Source organism: Homarus americanus, unplaced genomic scaffold (assembly GCF_018991925.1).
Source record: "Homarus americanus isolate GMGI-L3 unplaced genomic scaffold, GMGI_Hamer_2.0 scaffold39882, whole genome shotgun sequence".
Classification (NCBI taxonomy): domain Eukaryota; kingdom Metazoa; phylum Arthropoda; class Malacostraca; order Decapoda; family Nephropidae; genus Homarus; species Homarus americanus.
Genome location: NW_024717921.1, coordinates 46,116 through 53,879, shown reverse-complemented (window position 1 = coordinate 53,879; position 7,764 = coordinate 46,116). Strand labels below are relative to the sequence as shown.

The 7,764-nt window shown below is 40.4% G+C and overlaps 1 protein-coding gene across 2 annotated transcripts in view; it reads right to left on the bottom strand.

The window, feature by feature from the left end:
* LOC121859058 (major facilitator superfamily domain-containing protein 6-like) overlaps positions 1 to 6,512 on the bottom strand; it is a 56,303-nt gene extending 49,791 nt beyond the window's left edge. The window contains exon 1 of one of the 2 annotated variants that reach the window (XM_042355717.1): positions 6,426 to 6,512. The gene's annotated coding sequence lies outside the window, so the exon portion shown is untranslated. Of the gene's footprint in view, positions 1 to 6,319 lie in introns of both variants that reach the window. The other variant, XM_042355716.1, reaches the window with a different exon arrangement.
* Between the last annotated feature and the right edge of the window lie 1,252 nt (positions 6,513 to 7,764).

Genomic DNA, 7,764 nt, shown 5'->3' with positions numbered 1-7,764 from the left:
CGACCATTATCCACGTAACTCCCAACAACCATTACCCACGTGACTCCCAACAACCATTATCCACGTGACTCCCAACAACCATTATCCACGTGACTCCCAACAACCATTATCCACGTAACTCCCAACAACCATTATCCACGTGACTCCCAACAACCATTACCCACGTAACTCCCAACAACCATTATCCACGTGACTCTCAACAACCATTATCCATGTGACTCCTAACCATTATCTACGTGAGTCCAACAACCACGTCATATTTACCTCTATTCATATTCTAAAAGCGAAACATTTCTTTTATTATTAATGTCAGCGAGTACTGTACAATATTAGTTCACAATAATTAACTTATGACGATTCTACTGACACTTGAGTTAGGTTAGGTTTTCTTGAGATACACTTGTTTAGACTTATTTTTTTTAAATATTGTTTATATATCTATATTATCTATGTACATTGTTTGTATATCTCCATTGCCTATGTGCCATTTGTATACCTGCATTGTCTAAGTAAACCTGTGGTGTCTACACGCACGCTGAACCAAATATGAACTTTCATGATGATTTTAGTATATTATTATCAGTTTACACACCCTGCCTGCCTCACACAATACCACTCTCTCAAGTACTCTTATCACACACACATCAGTTATCACCCCCAAATAATTGTGTGAAAATTGCCACTCGGTGTGAAGAGGCATGAACATTTTTATTATGTTTTGCTAGACCTTGATACAATAACATATCAACAATTATGTTTTAATGTAACGTGAGGTCCTTTCCGTTTGTTGTTCTGGTTAGTATAAGTTGAACCCATACAGATTTATATATGACGATTTCCAATTGAATAAGATCAAGTAGGAAATGCGCGTATCTCACACATGTCATGGTTGGAGTCCTGCTTCGTCCAGGCACGCATACAGTACATGACCAGAAACTTGCCAACAGTGCGCAACAGTGCCAGTACCAGTGCCGGATTTGGACCTGTGGAGGCCCATGGGCAGCCTCTTTGTGGAGGCCCTCCCTTATTGTAACTACCCAAGAGGGTGGGGTGGCGAGTGAAGCGAGCCTAAACATCCGGGAGTTCCGGGGGGCGCTGTAAGCCCCCCGGGAAAATTTTGAAATTTGAACACTTCTTTGGAGAATTTTGAACCCATATGAGGAAATTAGAACATTGAGAAATTTGAATAAACAAATAAATAAAATATTGTAATATGTGGAGGCCCCCAGATTGTGGAGGCCCCTGGTCAGCTGCCCACTTTGCCCACTCCTGAATCCGGCCCTGGCCAGTACATGACCAGTACTTGCCAACAGTGCGTAACAGAGAGCCAGGACATGACAAGTACTTGCCAACAGTGCGTAACAGAGACGCTCGCCCCACAAGGGGACATACCTCAAGGTTAAAGAAGCCTCAAGTCCAGAAAACTGTGAGGGGTAACTTTTTCGGAGAGTTGTGAATTCATGGAACAACCTGCCAGAGTGTGGTAACGGCACCGAGTGTGAGGTCTTTCAAAACCAGACTGGATAAGCACTGGAGCAGGTTCAGATACATTCAGGAGCCAGTGCATGCCCAGTACTTGCCAACAGTGTGTAACCGATCACCCAAGCGGCTAACGAGCCAATCAGTGGTGAAGAGGATAAGGTATTATTTTACTTTCGGATATAGCGCCCCCAAAGTTATAAACTACTGAAACATTTAGATATCCCTTTTCTGAGCATTTTGAATCACATATATACATGGCGGAAATTGATAATAGCGACGTTATTTAATTTAATTGATTTTAATAGTTTTCAGTCTTCGTCTGTGAGATGTTATCGGTGCATCACGCATGCACAATGTTGACTGACGTAATCCAGTCGTGAGTCACGACTGTCGGAATTTCCGACTCTTGTTTATCGAACACGCTGATTGGTTCAAATCCGGTAATTCGTCTGCTAATCGGTAAATTGATAACGTAGTCCGTAAGCCGTGACGTCACTGCTCCGACTCTCGGTAAATTACCGACTTTAGGAAATACGCTTTTCCATGGCTAAAACACCATATAGAATACACAGAAATAAATTGCAGATGTATTTAATTTCCTTACCTACATTTTACTAGCGATACTTTAGCAGAACTATATTCTGCCGAGTCACAACTCAAGCCATGTTACAATGCGTAAAATAAGGTCATGTATATATTTCTTGTGCTTAGTTATGCTTCTAAACGTTTAAATATTTGTATTTTTTTATGTATTGTCAAAATATAATTGTTGGAATGTTTTGGGTTTCTTTTATTCAGTATTATCGAAAAGTAATACAAATTACAATTGATAAAATACAAATCTAATGTGATCTCATATAAACACTCTGAATGGTGTATAATGCAGTGTTTATTATTCAGAAATTTATAAAACTAAATGAGGACTATTATGAGGACTATTCTAATATAATTACTGTATCTGGGATCTTCGTTACCCTGTGGGGTACAGGATGTTGGTTCATACTCAGGATGGGATGGAGAAAGGAAACTCACAATGTGCTCTCTGTATACATGTTGTAGTGGATGTACAATGCAGCTTGGTGCTGGGAAGGCAGCATGGTTACAAGCGTTGAGTAGAGAGAGCTGGTTGGTGAGGGTGCTCAGAGGACCAGCTTGTGGGTCGCCATGCTCGCCTGCGGGAGCGAGGGCCGCCAGGCAGGAGCGGAGGAGGTGGTGTTACTTGAAGACTGGCTGTAGGTAGAAAGAGAGGTAGGTCACCACGAGGTCAGGTCTTATATAGCGGAGGTAGGCGTGGCTTAATAGTTGACCTCCGTCATGTAAGGCGGCGCTGGTTGACCGAGACCACGAGGCATACACTGGGGAATTCGCAGGGTCGGCTACTCAGCGACAAACAGCGTTTGAAGGAGAGGAATCCACTACAATACTCCCCCTTCCCTCCAGGCGGTGTAGGAGACTTGTTGTCTGCAGGGTTGCATGGCACATGTGAGGCAGAACGGGCGGTGCATGGCACATGTGAGGCAGAACGGCGAGGGCGTGGATGAGCCGGCCGCTAGGGGAGACAACTGTCTAGACACACGAGATCTGTGGGAGTAGAGAGGGAGAAAAAGGGTGTGTGGGGGCGATGAATGTTCCGCTCCTGTAGCTGCAGGGGCAGCGTCCTCATGGTCACTGGCTGGGATGACTGGGTCAGGGGCGACGTCAGGAGGAGGGTCTATGATAGGAGCAGGTTCTACAACAGCAGCAGGGTCCACGACGGCAGCAGGGTGCAGGACAGTAGCAGGGAGTGCCTGAGGGAAAAAAACGGTGTGTGGGGGCAATGAATGCTGTGCTTCCCTCTCGGCAGGTACAGAGTCCTCAGATGCGTCTGCTGGGGTCGGTAGGACGTGGTGCTTGGGGCAGGAAGAGGAGCTGGTGTCTGCTTAGAGTAGCAGAGCTGCTCTAGGGTGTCTAACCTGCGGTGTAGAGACAGTAGCTGTAGAGCCGATGAGAGCTGCCTCTGTGTGAATAAGCCAGTCTTCCATGTTGCTTGAAGACTGGGAGAGTGATCGGTTTCTCCTCCATCCTGTGTGAGTGCGAATCTCCGGGGGTCACCATTTGTGGGATACGGGTTATTTAGTTCATACTCAGGATGGGATGGAGAAAGGAAACTCACAATGTGCTCTCTGTATACATGTTGTATTGGATGTACAATGCAGCTTGGTGCTGGGAAGGCAGCATGGTTACAAGCGTTGAGTAGAGAGAGCTGGTTGGTGAGGGTGCTCAGAGGAGTACCAGCTTGTGGGTCGCCATGCTCGCCTGCGGGAGCGAGGGCCGCCAGGCAGGAGCGGAGGAGGTGGTGTTACTTGAAGACTGGCTGTAGGTAGAAAGAGAGGTAGGTCACCACGAGGTCAGGTCTTGTATAGCGGAGGTAGGCGTGGCTTAATAGTTGACCTCCGTCATGTAAGGTGGCGCTGGTTGACCTAGACCACGAGGCATACACTGGGGAATTCGCAGGGTCGGCTACTCAGCGACAAACAGCGTTTGAAGGGGAGGAATCCACTACAACCCCTCACCACACATTCTATTATAGAAGATCGTAATATTACGTCATGTTCTCGCAACCAATCATAACGCGAGCAGTTGAACCAATCAGCGTGTTCGGTAAACAAGAGTCGGAAATACCGTCAGCCCTGGTCGTGACCAATGAGGTATTAATATCTTCACGCGAATTTGTTTCGACCACTGACATTTATTTGTTTTCAAAGGAAGTAGCCTGGGCAGCGTTCCCACTTCTGGAGAATGTGTCCCCAGATTGGGAATCTGGACACATCTGGGGACAAATCTAGGGAAATGGGCTTTTGGGGGAATTTCTGGGGAATTTTGAATATTTTGGGGAATAATTAGGGAATTTGAGTGTGTTTGGTTTATATAATACCATTACCAGGTCTCTGAGTCAACATCTTTCCTGAAAGCATGAAGAGAGAAAGTATTGTGGGGCTACTACATGGAAAGGAAGGATTGGCATCACTTGGGATACCTGCTGATCAACTGAATTTGTACGATCATCCAAAACTGCTGAAGCTTGAGCGAAATGTCAAGAGCAATGCTTCTGATTCAGAAGCTCATCAAATCATTGTTGATACACTCAAGTCGTAACTCATAAAATATCATAAACTCTAAATAAAGTGTTGGAATCAAAATTACTTTTTTTTACTAAGTAGTTAATTTGGTATACATTTATGTTTTGATGGATTCTATACCTTAGATTAAGTACCGGTAAATACTCGAAATGTTAATGGAGTGTTTACTCTTGTCAGAAAAAACAAAACAATTATATTTTGTTTCTGCCACAAATATATTGACCAAATATTAAATAATAATGATAAAACAATAAAACCACAAAAATATTAAAAACTACAATAAAACTTTCATTTTAAATCGATATATATATATATATATATATATATATATATATATATATATATATATATATATATATATATATATATATATATATATATATATATATATTTCATGTAGATCCACAATGAAAACGTGGATAAGATAAATCTTGATAAAATCACACGGGAAAAGGGAAACAACGGAGCACCTTAGCTTTCGTCTTTATTCAAGACATCTTCAGAGGCAACTGAAGATGTCTTGAATAAAAGACAACTAAGGTACTCTGTTTCCTATATATAAGATATATATATATATATATATATATATATATATATATATATATATATATATATATATATATATATATATATATATATATATGAATTTGGGGAATTTTGATCCAATCTAGGGAATTTTCAACCTTAGTCTAGGGAATTCTTCATCTGAACTTGTGGGAACACTGAGCCGGGGTAACCTCATTGACCCAAGGTGGTAGATAACAGGTAGCCTCACGCAGGCCCATAGGAATTCACTAATTGGCAACTCTACTCTCGAGATCGCTAAGCCACGCCCCTTTTGCCACTTCAGGTGTTTGTAATATTGTGGTATTATTATCTGTATAGATCATTTCTCTAACTAAGTGGGCGGAACTTAACAGGTGATGTCATCGCTAGCCAATCAGCGACATTGGATGAAATCCAGAGGTCGCAAGTAAGATATTTATATTTATTTTATATATTTAATCAGTGGCTCCAATTAAAATAAAACAAAAAATCTCCATTCCATACATTTATTGTACAACTTTTAATACCATCATAAGCCTTCAAAAATACGTAAATAAAAATTACATTTTTATTTTCATTAGCTTAGACCCAATGGGAGTGAGGCTACCTGTTATCTACCTACCTTGGGTTAGGTCACATGACTCGTTTTCATTTTCTCCCCCACCAAAAAAAAAAACGATTTCCCAGGCTCTCCCCCATTATTGATGGGGGAGGGGAGGGCGAAAACGAGCAATTTCCGCCCAAAATGAAGGTCAGATTCGTTTAAAACACACCAAAATCACACTGGGAAAAACATTGGTCAATCCCTGGGGACTCATGTCCTAAAGCAAAAATTTGCCTTGGATAAAGGTAAAGTAGGTAAAAGTGATAAACCGTCCAAGAAGCTAACAAACCGATCAGTGGCGAAGAGGATTAAGGAACACTACCAACATGGCAGGTTTCCTGCTGTACTAACACTGAATTATAAAGTTCATAACAAAGTAAAAGAGAACAGACTAACCCCCCGAAAGGCTAGTAAGATGATAAGGGGTGAAATATGGTGACTTCATTATAAAATTTACTCCACATACCAATAGTTTCCCCTTACACGCTTGTTTACATACGTTTTCTATATCAAGGCTCAAGGCATGGTCAAGTTTACCCTTCACTTTCCACTGTACAACTGTGCTTACCGTTAGTTATATCCTGTAGTCCGTATCAACTCATTAACTAGAATCCAAGCACTGCTGTATTTCCACGGGGTTCACTTCACACCTGCTATAGTTACTTCTTAAATACCTTGTATCGTCCTGACGCGTACTTATCGACCTTCACCTCAGATGTCTGCACACGTATTAGCAGCCTGAGAGCCTATGTGATGGTTCTGTTGGTGGGTGCTCCTGGTAAGATGCCATTTGTTACCATAAACTATATTACCGCTAACCTTGAAACTGTCTCATGTCCTATAAACACTTTCTTATCATTGGTGAGCATTCTTGGTGGGAAGTAACTCATAATTTATATAAATAACTTGTTTTAACTGAATGTTTTGAAAGTGTCGTGAAGTTAACCAAGGTTTGTCTACAGGAGCCAGACGCATCCTCGTCCAAAATAATAAGTTACTCAAAAGTCGTGAGTCATTCATTAAATGTCATGGAGCAACACACACACACACACACACAAACATGAATGTAGTGAGAGCAAATGGAGAGTTCAGCTGTGAATTTTCCCTTAGATGTGTATAACTCAACACACGAGAACAAGACATGGAGAATATACTCTTTAAAGATTTGGTACATGTTTACTTTACATTAGTCACTTCAACATATCGGGATTAATTCTAAACTATCGCTAATTTTTAACGAGAAATAACACAAGAAGATTAGCCACACCAACTTAGTTTTCACCTCAGATAACCTACACCCCCCCCCCCCCAAGGTAGTATTAGTGTTTAGTCATCACGAGAATAAGCTGAAGGGGGGGGGGTCATCAGCTTGAATTGAATTGAAAGTTTATTTAGCCAGAAGAACACAGATACAGAGTGGATAATAATAACAATATTAACATGGCTGAGCCAGTTGAGAACCTGAGCTCTCTTTGAGGCACCTGATATATACTATACATTTATCTCAAGGAAGTATTATGTAACATTTAGTAACATCTGGAATAGTACAATAGCATGGTGGTGATAAGACATCTCATAATGTTACCACGGTTATCACTTCAATATTTATTTATTTTATTTATTTATTTATTAATTATTATTATTATTATTATTATTATTATTATTATTATTATTATTATTATTATATATATATATATATATATATATATATATATATATATATATATATATATATATATCACACGAAAAGAAACAACGGTGCTCCAATGTTTTCCTTTTCGTGTATTATCAAAATTTTTCGTGTGATCTACATGATATATATATATATATATATATATATATATATATATATATATATATATATATATATATATATATTACAGTGGCATTGAAAAACATAAGTATAATGGGGGAGCAGTACAACCTGGGTTGTACAGTAATAAGGTTGAACAAGAGGACAGAGCTGTCAGGATTATGTCTAGTTGGCAATTGTGTTCATTGCAATGGTAATTA